General features: G+C 43.5%; 1 protein-coding gene and 1 long non-coding RNA gene across 4 annotated transcripts in view; one reads left to right on the forward strand and one right to left on the reverse strand.

Moving 5' to 3' along the window:
- Positions 1-18083, reverse strand: part of EPYC (epiphycan) — a 55424-nt gene that overhangs the window by 15587 nt on the left and 21754 nt on the right.
- Positions 2350-6263, forward strand: LOC144332707 (uncharacterized). 3 transcript variants are annotated; one of them, XR_013400698.1, is made up of 3 exons: positions 2350-2787; positions 3933-4116; positions 6236-6263. It is a non-coding gene; the product is annotated as an uncharacterized LOC144332707 (long non-coding RNA). The 3 variants fall into 3 exon arrangements; XR_013400697.1 differs by lacking the exon at positions 6236-6263 and adding an exon at positions 4769-4885; XR_013400696.1 differs by lacking the exon at positions 6236-6263 and adding an exon at positions 4707-4885 and having other exon boundaries at positions 2351-2787.

Raw genomic sequence — 18083 nt, forward strand, 5'->3', positions numbered from 1 at the left:
CCTTGTAATCTTGGGTTGAAAATTTGCCCCAGGCAATTGGGATGGCGACTTCCAGGACCCACCCTTTGTGGCCCAGTGTCCTTGTGGTATCCCCAGAAATCCCAGATTTTCCCTTCACCACACCAATATGGCCTTTTGGTTTTTTCCACCCTTTATTTGCTTTCATTAAAGAAGTAAGGAAACACATAAATTATTTCTGTATTACTTAATAACAAATGATGTGCAAACTATTCCTTTCATCTATAACACAGGTGTATTTTCAGACCAAATATTTTCTAGATGTTAAAATAACCAAAAAATTTTAAAGATACACTTATGATTTGATATCATTTTTAATATATTTCAATGCATTGCAAATCACAAATGAAAATTATTCTTTTGAAGAAACACTAAACTTTATTTTATCAGTTTATATTTCTGAATTGTGCATCCTTCAGTGCTTCCTTAGTCTCTCTCTTTCAGCTTTTTCTGTGCTGTATTACATTGGTTCCATTTGTTTTCTGCATATCCAAGCCTGCTGGATGGTAAAGTGTGTCATCTCTTTCATCTGTGTACCTCTAGGCTGTAAGCATAATAGGCAATCAGCAAGTACTTATTGAAGGATAATTTTTTCAAACTTTGCTTGTCCAAAATATCTCTCATTCACAGCTCTACGTTTAGAGATTTTCTGAGACGAATCAGTGAATGTGCTAATACTTACTTTAAATTATTTAAAGCATGAAATCAAAACAAAAACAGATTATACTGTCTTTGATACATTAGGAGCAATACATGAAGATACAATAAAGCTTGGCCAGAAAACTCCAGCTGAGAAGATGGGGCACATTTTCTTAAACAGAAAGACATACGGTTTCCATCTGTAGGTCAGAATGAGGCAGATTCAGAGGGAATGGATTTGTAGAGAGACCAAAAGGAGGCTCCAGGAAGAGCGGAAATTGAGACAGATGTTTCATGGAATGGAGACAGCCTAAAGGGAGAAACAAATTCCAGACACGTTGCCTTGAATCTTAGCTTTGTAAGAAAAATGTTTGCACATACTTTTTACAGATAATTGTTTTTCCACTGATTTGATGTGAAGCTGTAAGATCTCACTTGTCATCCAATATAATGAGGCAAAACAGCTTTTTGCGTTTATCAAAAATTGTTTTGTTCATGCTTCCTTGCTAATAAAACATAAATGCAATACAACTTTGAAAACCAAGAAAAAGGAATGCCTTTTCACATCAGCAAAATTGCAGAACCTCAAAGTACTGTGGCTGGAGAGACTTTTGTTTTGTAGACACATTTATTTTCACTATTAAGTAGAAGTGATTTAGGCATCTTTTCCCCCTCTTCAACAATCTTCATACTGTGATATGAAGTTGTGAGGCAATGCATACAAAAAAAAAAAAAAATGAGTCCAGGGAAACAAGACCACCGGGCCTTCCGTGTGGCAGACTTGTATGCTTCTGTTGCAGAAAACTAAATTTGAACATAAACACAAATGACCAGAAAAAAATCCCTGCCCTTTTTTTCAAGCTACAATTGGTAACACTTGAATGCAAACATAATTGAGCCTCTTCTACAAATACTCATAAATTCTTTCAGTGTTTTCCTCTATTTGTTTTTCTTTGGCCTCTTGTTTTACTTGAATTGCTTCTTCCTGTTTTGTTTTTTTTTTTTTTGAGACGGAGTCTCGCTCTGTCGCCCAGGCTGGAGTGCAGTGGCGGGATCTCAGCTCACTGCAAGCTCCGCCTCCCGGGTTCACGCCATTCTCCTGCCTCAGCCTCCTGAGTAGCTGGGACTACAGGCGTCCGCCACCTCGCCTGACTAGTTTTTTGTATTTTTTTAGTAGAGACGGGGTTTCACTGTGTTAGCCAGGATGGTCTCGATCTCCTGACCTGGTGATCCACCCGTCTCGGCCTCCCAAAGTGCTGGGATTACAGGCTTGAGCCACCGCGCCCAGCCCTGTTTTAACTTTTTAATCTGTTCATTATATTTCCCTAAAGTTTAAAAATATAATACAAATGGTCATTACTACATATGACTTCGATTTCTGTCAAAGGCACTGCACTTGTGTGTCTTCTTAACATAGTACCAGCAGGGTACATCTTTGAGTTGACAGTTTGCAGTAAGTTATCTATTTCTATTTTCTTGTGTACCTGGTCTTAGAACTGTAGATGAAACTAGGCCGCATAAAACTTAGAAACTAGGCCTCATAAAAAAAGAACTTAAAAAAAAATTAACACCAGGTGGCTCTGGATAGGGTCCCACCCTGCCTCGATAGGGTCCCACCCTGATAGGGTCCCACCCTGCCAATTCCAGGAAACAACCTCATGGGGTCCCACCCTGCCAATTCCGGGGGTCCCACCCTGCCTCGAAGTTCCCGGAATCAACAACTCCAGGAAAAAAACCTCATAAGGTCCTGCTCTAACCAATTAGAACAAGACACCTTGCTCAGGCCATAGACAGACCCAATTACCCCGCGCCTAAAGCTTTGTTTGAATTTCGCGCCCTAAGCTGTGTTTGAACTTGTGTTTGCCTATATAAACAGCCTGTAACAAGCAGTCAGGGTCCCAGGGCCAACTTAGAGCTTGGGACCCTAGCGCGCTAGTAATAAATAACTCTCTGTTGTGAATCTCGTGTCGGTGATCCTTCGCGGCGACCCCTGCCCAGGAGGGAATTGACAGTTCGGTTCCAACATTTGGTGCGTTGGCCGGGAAGTGGGGTCGTCCGAGGACCCCCGACCCATCCGGCGGAGACCCATCTGGCCCGGGCCACGGACTGCTGACTGAACGGACCTACCAGGTACTTTCGTTTTGTTCTGTCTGTCTTGCTGGCTAACTCTGAACTCTGGGGAGTACTCCTTCTGAATTAAATGAGGAAGGGGGACAGACGTGTCCGGCACCTTCCCACTTACGCCCCAGGGGACGCCCTGGAGGTAGTCTGGGAGAAGGCTGACGACTCAGTCAGCCTCCTTAAATCTGTAGGCAGGTCGCCCCTGCTGTCTGAGTATTTTATGATCTTGTGGCGCCACTCTCTGGCCGCGCGGCTTCTCCTTACTTGTCTGGTCTTTGTTTTTGTTACTTTCATTTTGTCCTTGTTATACGTGGATGAAATAAGACAGACGTTGACGACTCCTTTGTCTCTGACCCTGAATCACTTCCCTGACGTTCGGGCTCGAGCCCACAACCTCTCCATAGAAGTCCATAAGGGACGATGGCGAAAATTCTGCTCATCCGAATGGCCTACCCTCCATGTTGGGTGGCCCCGGGATGGAACATTTGACCTCCCAATTATCTTACAGGTTAAAGCAACAGTGATGGATCCTGGGCCACACGGACACCCAGACCAGGTGGCCTACATAATTACTTGGGAGGATCTGGTCCGAAACCCTCCCTCTTGGGTGAAACCCTTGCTCCATTCCCCTTCCCCACCCCAGTCTACCCTTCTTGCCTTAGAAGCCCCAAAAAAATCGGAAACCGGACCCGCATAAGCCAGTCCTCCCAGATGAACCCCAGAGGGATCTCCTCCTTCTTGACCCCCTGCCTCCTCCACCTCAAAACCCCCTTCTGAGACCTCCACCTTACGCTTCACCCTTGCCCCCTGTCTTGTCCCCAGCTCTTTCCTCTACCGCCTCGGCCCCTACCCTTTCTCCAACTTCTCCCTCGGCCCCTCCCTCCACCCCGTCTCCTTCTCCAGCCCAGCCCAAACTCACCCCTCGGACGCTGCCACCGACACCTCCTCGTCTCCGCTTGTGGCAGACTGAGGACCCAGATGGCCCTTCCACTTGGCAATCCTCCCTTTTTCCCCTCCGTACCGTCAATCGCACAGTCCAGTACTGGCCCTTCTCTGCCTCTGACCTCTACAACTAGAAAACCCATAACCCTTCCTTTTCCCAAGACCCCCAGGCCCTAACCTCGTTAATAAAATCCATTCTCCTCAGTCACCAGCCCACTTGGGATGATTGCCAGCAACTCTTGCAGGTCCTCCTAACCACTGAAGAAAGGCAGCAAGTCCTCCTGGAGGCCCGGAAAAATGTGCCAGGACCAGGAGGCCTCCCAACCCAACTTCCCAATAAAATAGACGAGGGATTTCCCCTCACCCGCCCAGACTGGGACTATGAAACGGCACCAGGTAAGGAGAGTCTCCAAATCTATCACCAGGCTCTGTTGGCGGGTCTCAAAGGGGCAGGAAAGCGCCCCACAAATTTGGCCAAGGTAAGGACCATAACTCAAGAAAGGGATGAAAGCCCGGCAGCCTTCATGGAAAGGCTTCTGGAAGGGTTCCAAATGTATACCCCATTAGACCCAGAGGCCCTAGAACATAAGGCTACTGTAGCTATGGCATTCATAGACCAAGCTGCATTAGATATCAAAGGAAAACTCCAAAGACTAGATGGAATCCAAACCTATGGATTACAGGAATTGGTTAAGGAGGCAGAAAAAGTGTATAATAAGAGAGAAACCCCTGAGGAAAGGGAAGCCAGGTTAGCGAAGGAACAGATGGAGCGAGAGGATCGTAAGGACCGAGTGAGGGATAAGCATTTAACAAAAATCCTGGCGGCAGTTGTGAGAGAAAAAGGACCAGGGAGAGAGGGAGAGAATCGGAGGCGGCCGGCTGGCCCCCGTGTCTTCGCATCATGGCAGCCACCGCTATGCTGGTCAAGGACTCTGCTAAGTTAACCCTTGGGCAGCCACTAACTATTATTACCCCACATGCTCTAGAGGCCATAGTGCGGCAGCCCCCGGACCGGTGGATAACCAACGCATGCCTAACCCACTACCAGGCCCTCCTACTGGACACGGACCGCGTCCAGTTTGGCCCTCCGGTCACCCTAAACCCTGCTACGCTGCTGCCGGTACCAGAAGACCAACCAAGCCCACACGATTGTCGGCAAGTACTGGCTGAGAACTCCCAGACACGGATCACACCTGGTACACAGACGGCAGCAGTTACCTTGACTCAGGTACCCGGAGGGCGGGAGCGGCGGTAGTAGATGGCCACAACACCATTTAAGCACAATCACTACCTCCTGGCACGTCTGCACAGAAGGCTGAGTTAATAGCACTAACCAAGGCCCTCGAGCTGTCCAAGGGAAAGAAAGCTAACATTTATACTGATAGCCGGTATGCCTTTGCAATGGCTCATACTCATGGAAGTACCTAAGAAAGAAGAGGTCTCCTAACCTCAGAAGGAAAGGAAATCAAGAACAAAGTTGAAATAATTGCCTTATTAAAAGCCCTTTTTCTTCCTCAAGAAGTGGCTATAATTCACTGCCCCGGGCATCAAAAAGGACAAGATCCAGTCGCAGTAAGAAACAGACAGGCCGACCAAGTGGCCAGGCAAGCCGCCATGGCGGAAGTACTAACCCTAGCCACAGAACCTGACGAAACCAGCCACATAACTATTAAACATACTTAAACCCCGGGAGACCCCAGGAAGAAGCAAAAGCCATAGGGGCTATAGAGAACAAAGACACTAAAAACTGAGAAAAAGGAGGAAAAATAGTCCTTCCCCAAAAGGAGGCCCTGGCAATGATCCAGCAGATGCATGCCTGGACACACTTGAGTAGTCGAAAAGCTAAAATTACTGATTGAAAAAAACTGACTTTCTAATCCCAAAGGCAAGTACCCTCGTAGAACAAGTGACATCTGCCTGTAAGGTCTGTCAGCAGGTAAACGCTGGGGCTACCCGAGTGCCAGAAAGGAAACGAACTCGTGGTAATCGCCCAGGAGTCTATTAGGAAATAGACTTCACTGAAGTAAAACCTCACTATGCTGGATATAAGTACTTACTAGTGTTTATAGATATCTTTTCAGGATGGGTAGAAGCCTACCCCACCTGGCAAGAAATGGCACACATAGTAGCCAAGAAAATTCTGGAAGAAATCTTTCCTAGATTCAGACTTCCCAAGGTAATTAGGTCAGATAACGGGCCGGCCTTCATTTCTCAGGTAAGTCAGGGGCTCGCCAGGTATTGGGAATTAATTGAAAATTACATTGTGCCTATAGACCCCAGAGCTCAGGACAGGTAAAAAAAAATAAATAAAACAATAAAAGAGACCCTTACTAAATTGACCTTAGAGACTGGTTTAAAAGATTGGAGACGCCTCCTATCCTTAGCTCTGTTAAGGGCCCGAAATACGCCTAAATGTTTTAGGCTCACTCCATATGAAATCCTCTACGGAGGACCTCCCCCTTTGTCAACCTTGCTTAACTCCTTCTCCCCCTCCGATCCTAAAACTAACCTACAGGCTCGGCTAAAAGGACTCCAAGCAGTACTGGGCCCCCTTGGCAGAACTGTACCAACCAGGACATCCACAGACCAGTCACCCCTTCCAGGTGGGAGACTCTGTCTACGTTAGACGGCACCGCACTCAAGGACTAGACCCTCGGTGGAAAGGACCCTACATTGTTCTCCTGACCACGCCCACAGCCATAAAGGTTGACGGAATCTCCACTTGGATCCACGCATCCCACGCCAAGGCTGCTCCAGAGACGTCCGGACCAACACCACTTGAGACATGGAAACTCCTACGCTCCGCGGACCCGCTCAAGATAAGACTCTCTCGTATCTAACTCCTTGCTTATTGTTTGCCCTTCTTCCCTGTGCCGTCTCTAGTGTAGTTTTTGACGCTAACCCCCACCGGCCATTTAGCCTGACCTGACAGATAATTAATTTTAATAATCAAGAGGTCTTAAATAAGACCTCCGAGAATGCTCCTATAAAGACTTGGTTTCCAGACCTCTATTTCAACCTAAAAAAAAAAAATAGCAGGAAAGATAAAAAACACAGGCCCCCGGTTTACTGGTCCCACAGGAGTCCTATTAAGGACTCCTCAGGATGGACAAGAATGGAAAGGACAGGCTAGAAAGGTGTCCATCAGCCGGAACAGGTTTTATGCCTGTCCCGGATTCAGGACAGGACAAATAAGAAAAACTTGTGAAAATCTGACTCACTTATATTGCAAAAGCTGGTCCTGTGTGACTACTAATAATGGAAAGTAAAAATAGGCCACAAAACCTTGGTATATAACCATGTCCTTTGTCCAGCCCTGTACCACAACCCGATATTCGGAAAATTGCAACCTGGTTCGCATCAAGTTTGAAGATGCGGCAAAATCTGATAACAGATAGATAACAACAAGGTTAATATAAGGTCTCTATTTATACCAGCACAACCCGCCTAAAATTCCCCTCCAAATCAGACTATTAGTCAATCCAGACACTGCCCCTGTTGCAGTAAGGCCAAACCAGGTTTTATTAGAAGCTAGGAAGCCCCCGGTTTCCATATCGGAGAAGCCCCAACTAAAAGCTCCTCAAAGCACCTCCCCGCCCTTAATCTCCCTCACCCTCGCCGACATGTTAAGAATTAAGGTAGCGGCTAGAGTTGAGACCGGGACAGCAGCCCTAGTGCATGGTAACCATCATCTGCAACAACTTAGAGTAGCCATAGATAAAGACCTTAGAGCCATAAAACAATCTATCACAAAACTTGAAGAGTCCTTGACTTCTCTGTCTGAAGTTGTATTACAAGACTGACAAGGACTAGAAATTGTCTTTCTAAAAGAGGGCGGGCTCTGTGCAGCCCTGAAAGAGCAATGTTGTTTTTATGCAGATCATTCAGGAGTAGTTAAAGATTCTATGGCAAAACTAAGAAAAAGATTAGACAAGAGAAAAAAAAAAATCTCAACAAAGTTAGTTTAAAAATTGGTACAACCAATCCCCTTGGCTTAGCACCCTAATCTCCACCATCTTAGGACCCCTCACCCTGCTCACGCTCATCCTGACTTTCGGACCATGCATACTCAACCGCTTACTCACCCTTATTAAAAATAGATTAAACATAGTACATGCTATGGTTCTGACCCAACAATACCAGACCCTCAGGACTGAAGAAGAGGCTCAAGATTGAGCCTCTGACACAAAAAGAGGAGGAAATGAAACTAGGCCACATAAAACTTAGAAACTAGGCCTCATAAAAAAAGAACTTAAAAAAAATTAACACCAGGTGGCTCTGGATAGGGTCCCACCCTGCCTCGATAGGGTCCCACCCTGATAGGGTCCCACCCTGCCAATTCCGGGAAACAACCTCATGGGGTCCCACCCTGCCAATTCCGGGGGTCCCACCCTGCCTCGAAGTTCCCGGAATCAACAACTCCAGGAAAAAAACCTCATAAGGTCCTGCTCTAACCAATTAGAACAAGACACCTTGCTCAGGCCATAGACAGACCCAATTACCATGTGCCTAAAGCTTTGTTTGAATTTCGCGCCCTAAGCTGTGTTTGAACTTGTGTTTGCCTATATAAACAGCCTGTAACAAGCAGTCGGGGTCCCAGGGCCAACTTAGAGCTTGGGACCCTAGCGTGCTAGTAATAAATAACTCTCTGCTGTGAATCTCATGTCGGTGATCCTTCGCGGCGACCCCTGCCCAGGAGGGAATCGACAGTTCGGTTCCAACATAGATAACTTATATTATGGTAGCTTTTGCTTAGGGAGTACATTCTGCATCCACAAAACAGTACATCTATTCCAGAGATGACAAATGGATAGTTCACAGTGACCTAGGCTGAGTGAGATATCAGCAGATGTCAGTATGAAGAGATAACTACCAAGAGAAGAAGTCCTTAGGCCTGTCCCAGTCTCTGCACCCTGCACAGCCGTGACTCCATGTAAGCAATGTATCACCTCAACCCAATCTCAGGGTAAAAGCGGTTGAAGTGACCCTGGAGTGTCTCAGGCTAAGTTTCTGCTCCCTGGAGAAATAAAGACTCTCCATAGAAAATAATCCAATTACATTTATTGTTTCAGATTGAACTGAGACTTTTACTAGCAATATTTGTGTTATTATTAAAAACATGACAAAAGATTAAAAGCTTTCATTTTCTAATAATCACCATTGTTGTCAACAGAAGATTATCTCTATAAAAACATTCAGAACCATTTTAAGTGACAATAAGATTTGGTTAACAATAATTTTGATGAAATTCATTTGCCCCTTAGCAAAAAGTGCATCTAAATGATCTATATAATTATATTGCTGCCACTAAGCCTACTTTTTTGTCTTAATTTCAGGGTAAAAATATGAAAAACTGGTGTGTTCAGAAACAGCAATCATACATCTTCCTGATTGCTTCATTATCCACTGAGTCCTTTTAGTGCAGATTTCTTGTTGAACATATAAATTATACCTGTTTATGGGGATCATAAACCATTCGCTGCCATTCAATATTGTGGGGGTTTTTTTGTATTTTTTGTATTTTAATTTTTTAAATTTTAGTTAATCTACAGCTAAGTTTCTAATAAGGAAATCAGTGATAATGTAATATATATGTTCTGGAAAAAATGCTGTTAAGGAATTCAAATAAACTAGATTTGATTCCTACCTTTATGAATGAATAAAAGAATCACCAGGTGAATGTGTGAATTTGTAAATGGTGGAAGGTTTGCCAATCTTTATCTAAAATGTCTATGTCAAACATTATGCTTAAGTTATGATCAACTGTTCACTTGATTTGTCAATACTGTTTTCTAAACATCTATCAATATCATTACTTTTGTTCCCTATCTGCCATCATCACCATTATCTAAATTACTATCCTCTCTTAGCTGGAATACAGCAATAGACTACTTGTATAAAGTTAGGTTGTCCTCTAGTGTAGATGTACTAAGAATGGACTCTTTTAAAAACAACTTTATGGAGATACAATTCATATATTATACAGTTCATCCATTTAAAGTATATAGTCTAATTTTTTTTAGTAACAATTATGCAACTATCACCCAATCAATTTTATGGCATTTTCATCACCCAGAAAAAAAAACTCTGCAACTATTAACAGCCATTTCCAACTTCTCTCTTCTCATCCTCTCTCCTTCCCCCCTCCAACCTCCTGGCCCCAGGCAATCACTTACCAACTTTCTGTGGTTGTACTTTTGCCTAATCTGTTTCCATATTTGCCTATTCTGGACTTTTCTTTTCCCTCCTCTTTAACCGTAATTATGTATCTTCCAACCAACCTTTCCCCATTTCCTTCTTTTCCCTAACTACCTAAGCCTCTGGTAACCACCATTCCACTCTATCCTAGGGAATTAACTATTTTAGATTCCACATACACTGAGATCATATGGTATTTATCTTTCTATGCCTTGCTTATTTCACCTAACATAGTATTCTCCAAGTTCATCCATGCTATCTCAAGTGACAGGAGTTCATTCTTTTCATGTCTGAATAAAATTCCATTGTGTGTATAAACCACATTGTATTTATCTTTCCATCCATTGATGGACACTGAGGTTTATTCCTTGTCTTGGTCTTTGTGTATAGTGCTGCAATAAACATGGGAATACAGATATATCTTTAACATACTGATACATTTCTTTTGAATATATACCCAGTAGTGGGCTTGCTGGATCTTATGGTAGTTCTATTTGTAATTTTTAAGGAATCTTCACACTGTTTTTCATAGTGGTTGTACTGATTTACGTTTCCAACAACAGTATGCAAGAGTTCCCTTTTTTCCCACAAACTCACCAACACATTTTATCTTTTAGTAGCCATGTAGTCAATGTGAGGTATGCATTTTTCATCTCTGGAATAGATGTACTGTTTCACGGACACATAATATACTCCCTAAGCAAAGGCTACCATGAGATAAGTTATCTACAGTTCTAACTGCTAACAGTTCTAATATCGTCAAGCAGGGAGTACCACTGGACCCCTTTCACTTGCTATTCTGTCCTATTTTTCCTTAGAATTTGGGGGCTAAACACCAGGCACCTGTCAGCCAGTCAAAAGCAACTAGCATGACTGCCAGACTAAAGACATGGGTGTCAGGCTTTCTGTGAAAGGGCTCTCTGACAAGCCCTGACTCTTCAGACTTGGGAGCATTTGTTTGCCTGGAACCAGCTTCTGGTTTTCGTGTACTTCCAGACTGAGCTGATGGTTGACAGAGAGGAAAGCCATTCAACTCCGGGGTCCCGACAAAAACATCATTCTGATACTAAAGCCTGGCAAAGACACAACAACAACAACAACAACAACAACAAAAATAGAATTTTATACCAATATCCCTGACGAACATCAATGCAAAAATATTCAATAAAATGCTGGCAAACTGAATCCAGCAGCACGTCAAAAAGCTTATCCACCATGATCAAGTGGGCTTCATCCCTGGGATGCAAGGCTGGTTCAACATATGCAAATCAATAAACATAATCCAGCATATAAACAGAACCAAAGACAAAAACCACATGATTATCTCAATAGATGCAGAAAAGGCCTTTGACAAAATGCAACAGCCCTTCATGCTAAAAACTCTCAATAAATTCAGTATTGATGGAATGTATCTCAAAATAATAAGAGCTATTTATGACAAACCCACAGCCAATATCATACTGAATGGGCCAAAACTGGAAACATTCACCTTGAAAACTGGCACAAGACAGGGATGCCCTCTCACACCACTCCTATTCAACGTAGTGTTGGAAGTTCTGTCTAGGGAATCAGGCAAGAGAAAGAAAGAAATGGTATTCAATTAGGAAAATAGGAATTCAAATTGTCTTGGTTTGCAGATGACATGATTGACTATTTAGAAAACCCCATTGTCTCAGCCCAAAATATCCTTAAGCTAATAAGCAACTTCAGCAAAGTCTCAGGATACAAAATCAATGTGCAAAAATCACTAGCATTCTTATACACCAATAACAGACAAACAGAGAGCCAAATCATGCATGGACTCCCATTCACACTTGCTTCAAAGAGAATAAAATACCTAGGAATCCAACTTACAAGGGATGTGAAGGACCTTTTCAAGGAGAACTACAAACCACTGCTCAATGAAATAAAAGAGGATACAAACAAATGGAAGAACATTCCATGCTTGTGGATAGGAAGAATCAATATTGTGAAAATGGTCATACTGCCCAAGGTAATTTATAGATTCAATGCCATCCCCGTTAAGCTACCAATGACTTTCTTCACAGAATTGGAAAAAAAAAAATACTTTAAAGTTTATATGGAATCAAAAAAGAGCCCACATTGCCAAGACAGTCCTAAACCAAAAGAATAAAGCTAGAGGCATCATGCTACTTGACTTCAAACTATACTACAAGGCTACAGTAACCAAAACAGCATGCTACTGGTACCAAAACAGAGATATAGACCAATGGAACAGAACAGAGCCCTCAGAAATAATACCACACATCTACAAACATCTGATCTTTGACAAACCTGACAAAAACAAGAAATGGGGAAAGGATTCCCTATTTAATAAATGTTGCTAAGAAAACTGACTAGCCATAAGTAGAAAGCTGAAACTGGATCCCTTCCTTACACCTTATACAAAAATAAATTCAAGATGGATTAGAGACTTAAATGTTAGACCTAAAACCATAAAAACCCTAGAAGAAAACCTAAGTAATACCATTCAGGACATAGGCATGGGCAAGGACTTCATGTCTAAAACACCAAAAGCAATGGCAACAAAAGCCAAAATTGACAAATGGGATCTAATTAAACTAAAGAGCTTCTGCACAGCAAAAGAAACTACCATCAGAGTGAACAGGCAGCCTACAGAATGAGAAAATTTTTTTTGCCATCTACTCGTCTGACAAAGGGCTAATATCCAGAACATACAAATAACTCAAACAAGTTTACAAGAAAAAAACAAACAACCCCATCAAAAAGTGGACAAAGGATATGAACAGATACTTCTCAAAAGAAGACATTTATGCAGCCAACAGACACATGAAAAAGTGCTCATCATCACTAGTCATCAGAGAAATGCAAATCAAAACCACAATGAGATACCATCTCACACCAGTTAGAATGGTGATCATTAAAAAGTAAGGAAACAACAGGTGCTGGAGAGGATGTGGAGAAAGAGGAACACTTTTACACTGTTGGTGGGACTGCAAACTAGTTCAACCATTGTGGAAGACAGTGCAGCGATTCCTCAAGGATCTAGAACTAGAAATACCATTTGACCCAGCCATCCCACTACTGGGTATATACCCAAAGGATTATAAATCATGCTGCTATAAACACACATGCACACATATGTTTATTGCGGCACTATTCACAATAGCAAAGACTTGGAACCAACCCAAATGTTCAATGACAGACTGGATTAAGAAAATGTGGCACATATACATCATGGAATACTATGCAGCCATGTCCTTTGTAGGGACACGGATGCAGCTGGAAACCATCATTCTCAGCAAACTATTGCAAGAACAGAAAACCAAACACCGCATGTTCTCACTCTTAGGTGGGAACTGAACAATGAGAACACTTGGACACAGGAAAGGGAACATCACACACCGGGGCCTGTTGGGAGGTGGGGGGAAGGGGTAGGATAGCATTAGGAGATATACCTAATGTAAATGATGAGTTAATGAGTGCAGCACACCAACATGACACGTGTATACATATGTAACGAACCTGCACGTTGTGCACATGTACCCTAGAACATAAAGTATAATTAAAAAAATAAAATAAAAACGTTGGTTGACCCTGCAGTCATGAGTGGAACTCTCAAAGTCATGTCCCCCAAGCAAGACTCACCCATCTATCCTATCTATCCTGACCCTTGGCTCCTGGGTCTTAATGCCTGTCAGACAAACTTCCTCCAACCTCTCTTCTCTGATTCTAGTCCTGCTTCTAAAAACCACTCCCTGTCTCTGGTGCTTTTCTAGTTTTTCCTATAAGAATGATTTCTAGTATAAATTTCGGGACTCTGTTCCTTTCTTTAGGCACCCAGACTCACTAATCAGAAAGACAAAATTTTTGCCAAAGCCCCATTGTGGGGGTTACTATCTAGAATTTTAGGATCCCTCTTCAGACAAGCAGACCTAACAAAAGCTGTTCCTGAAGCTAAGATATGGAGAGCCCCAGAAATGATATCCTTCCTATTCATATGATGAGAAGTGAGGATAAAAGGCATCACTCTTCCAACCCTGGAGATCCCTTCCCTCCCTCAGGTTATGGCCCTCCACTTCATTTTTGGGGCATAACATCTTCATAGGACAGGGGTAAGGTCCCAATACTAACAGGAAAACGCTTAGGACTCTAACAGGTTTTTGAGAATGCATTGGTAAGGACCACTAAATCCGGCCTTCTTTGATCCTCTTTGTGGTCTAAGAGGAAAAGTAGTGTTTCTGCTGCTGTGTCGGTGAGCATGACTATTCTGATCAGCAGGGTCCAGGGACTGTTGTAGGTTCTTGGGCAGCCAGGTTGCGGGGGACAAACAAAGCAAAACTGTAGGCAGTTTTGTCTTTCAAATGGAAAACATTCAGGCATCAACAGGCTCACCCTTAAAATGCATCCTAAGCTATTGAGACCAATTTGACCCACAAACTCTGAAAAGGAGGCGGCTCATTTTTTTCTGCACTATGACCTGGCCCCAATATTCTCTCTCTGATGGGGAAAAATGGCCACCTGAGGGAAGTATAAATTTTAATACTATCCTGCAGCTTGACCTTTTCTGTAAGACGGAAGGCAAATGGAGTGAAATACCTTATATTCAATCTTTATTTTCATTGAAGGAGAATATGCAACTATGCAAAGCTTGCAATTTACATCTCACAGGAGGACCTCTCAGCTTACCCCCATATTCTAACCTTCCTACAGCTCCTGTTCCTATTAATGATAAGCCTCCTCTAATCTCCCACAACCAGAAGGAAACAAGCAAAGAAATCTCCAAGAGACCACAAAAAAAAAACCCCGGGCTATCAGTTACATCCACTTCAAGCTGTAGGGGGAGGGGAATTTGGCCCAACCCAGGTACATGTCCCCTTCTCTCTCTCTGATTTAAAGGAGATCAAAGTAGACCTGGATACGTTTTCAGATGATCCTCATAGGTATATAGATGTCCTACAGAGTCTAGGGCAAACCTTCAACTTCACTTGGAGAGATATCATGCTATTGTTAGATCAAACCCTGACCTTTATTGAAAAGAATGTGGCTTTGGCTGCAGCCTGAGAGTTTGGAGATACCTGGAAAGGGACAAATTTCCTACTGGTCAACAAGCCGTCCCCAGTATGGATACCCACTGGGACCTCGACTCAGATCATGGGGACTGGAGTCGTAAACATCTGCTGACCTGTGTTACAGAAGGACTAAGGAGAATTAGGAAAAAGCTCATCAATTATTCAATGATGTTCACCATAACTCAAGGAAAGTAAGAAAATGCTTCTGCCTTCCTCAAGCGACTATGCGAGGCCTTAAGAAAATATACTTCCCTGTCACCTGACTTCCTCAAGGGTCAATTGATCCTAAAAGATCCTAAAAGTTTATTACCCAATCAGCCACAGATATCAGGAGAAAGCTCCAAAAGTGAGCCCTGGACCCTGAACAAGATCTGGAGGCATTATTAAACCTGGCAACCTTGGAGTTCTATAATAGGGACCAAGAGGAACAGGCTGAAAAGGAAAAGCAAGATCAGAGAAAGGTCACAGCCTTAGTCATGGCCCTCAGGCAAACAAACCTTGGTGGTTCAGAGGACAGAAAATGGAGCAGGCCAATCACCAGGTAGGATTTGTTATCTGTGTCATTTGCAAGGACACTTTAAAAAACATTGTCCAATGAGAAACAAGCTGCCCCCTCACCCATGTCCATTATGCCGAGGCAATCACTGGAAGACGCATTGCCCCAGAGGACAAAGGTTCTCTGGGCCAGAAGACCCTAACCAGATGATCCAACAACAGGACTGAGGGTCCCTGAGGGAAGCACCAGCTCATGTCATCACACTCACCAAGCCCCTGGCAAGTTTAACCATTGAATGCCAGGAAAATGACTTCCTCCTGGACACTGGTGTGGCTTTCTCAGTGTTAATCTCCTGTCCCGGACAGCTGTCCTCAAGGTCCATTACCATCTGAGGAATCCTGGGACAGCCTGTAACCAGGTATTTCTCCCACCTCCTCAGTTGTAATTGGGAGACTTTATTCTTTTCACATGACTTTCTTGTTATGCCTGAAAGTCCCACACCCTTATTAGGGAGGGATATATTAGCCAAAGCTGAAGCTATTATCTATATGAATATGGGGAACAAGTTACCCATTTGTTGTCCCCTGCTTGAAGAGGGAATCAACCCTGAAGTCTAGTCTTTGGAAGGACAATTCAGAAGGGCAAAAAATGCCTGCCCAGTCCAAATCAGGCTAAAAGACCCCACCACTTTTCTTATCAAAGGCAATATCCTTAAGGCCTGAAGCTCATAAAGGATTACAGGATATTGTTAGACATTTAAAAGCTCAAGGCTTAGTAAGAAAATGCAGCAGTCCCTGCAAAACCCCAATCCTAGGAGTACAAAAACCAAATGGTCAATGTAGACTAGTGAAAGATTTTAGACTCATCAATGAGCCAGTAATTCCTCTATATCCAGTTGTACCCAACCCCTATACTCTGCTCTCAAATACCAGAGGAAGCATAATGGTTCACTGTTCTGGACCTCAAGGATGCCTTCTTCTGCATTCCCATGCCATCTGACTCCCAGTTTCTCTTTGTCTTTGAGGATCCCACAGACCACACATCCCAACTTACATGGATGGTCTTGCCCCAAGGGTTTAGGGATAGCCCTCACCTGTTTGGTCAGGCACTGGCCCAAGATCTAGGCCACTTCTCAAGTCCAAGCACTCTGGTCCTTCAGCATGTGGATGATTTACTTTTGGCTACCAGTTTGGAAGTCTCATGCCAGCAGGCTACTCTAGATCTCTTAAACTGTCTAGGTAATCAAAGGTACAAGGCATCTAAATTGAAAGCCCTACTCTGCCTACAACAAGGCAAATATCTTGGCCTAAACTTAGCCAAAGGAACCAGGACCCTCAGCAAGGAATTAATACAGCTTATACTGGCTTATCCTTGCCCTAAGATGTTAACACGGTTGTGGGGGTTCCTTGGAATCACCAACTTTTGCCGACTGTGAATCCCTGGATACAGCGAGATAGCCAGGCCCTTCTGTACTCTAATCAAGGAGACCCAGAGGGCAAATACTCATCTAGTAGAATGGGAACCAGAGGCAGAAACAGCCTTCAAAACCTTAAAGCAGGCTCTAGTGCAAGCTCCAGCCTTCAACCTTCCCACAGGACCAAACTTCTCTTTATACTTCACAGAGAGATAAGGAATAGCTCTTGGAGTCCTTATTCAGACTCATGGGACAACCCCACAACCAGTGGCATACCTAAGTAAGGAAATTGATGTAGTAGCCAAAGGCTGGCCTCACTGTTTATGGATGTTTGTGGTGGTGGCCGCCTTAGTATCAGAGGCTATCAAAATAATACAAGGAAATGATCTCAGTGTCTGTACTACTCATGATGCAAATGGCATACTAGGTGCCAAAGGAAGTTTATGGCTATCAGACAACTGCCTGCTGAGATATGAGGTGCTACTCCTTGAGGGACCAGTGCTTCAGATATGCATGTGTGCAGCCCCCAATCCTGCCACTTTTCTCCCAGAGGATGGGGAACCAATCCATCATGACTGCCATTATCAAACAAATTATAGTCGAGACTTACACTGCCCTAGAGGATCTCTTAGAATTCCCCTCAGCTAATCCTGACCTTAACCTATATACCGATGGAAGTTCATTTGTGGACTTCAAAGTTCATTTGTTCATTAATGGGATACAAAGGGCAGGTTATGCCATAGTTAGTGATGTAACAGTTGAAAGTAAGCCTCTTTCCCCAGGGACCAGTGCCCACTTAGCAGAACTAGTGGCACTTACCCAAGCCTTAGAACTGGGAAAGGGAAAAAGAATAAATGTGTATACAGATAGCAAGTATGCTTATCTAAACCTACATGCCCATGCTGCAATGTGGAAAAAAAGGGAGTTCCTAACCTCTGGGGGAACCCACATTAAATACCACAAGGAAATCATGGAGTTATTTCACACAGTGCAAAAACCCAAAGAGGATGCCGAAGCCATCAAAAGGAGGAAGGATAGGGAAGAACAGCAGCGTAAGTGGCTGGCAGAGGTGGGGAAAGACCAGTAGAGAAGAAAGACAGAAAGTCAAAGAGAGAAGGGGGATGGGGGTGAAAGACAGAAAGTCAAAGAGAGAGGGGAAGAGACAGGGACAGAAAGCCAAAGAGAAGGAAAGAGAGATAGC

This window comes from Macaca mulatta, chromosome 11 (genome assembly GCF_049350105.2).
Source record: "Macaca mulatta isolate MMU2019108-1 chromosome 11, T2T-MMU8v2.0, whole genome shotgun sequence".
Classification (NCBI taxonomy): domain Eukaryota; kingdom Metazoa; phylum Chordata; class Mammalia; order Primates; family Cercopithecidae; genus Macaca; species Macaca mulatta.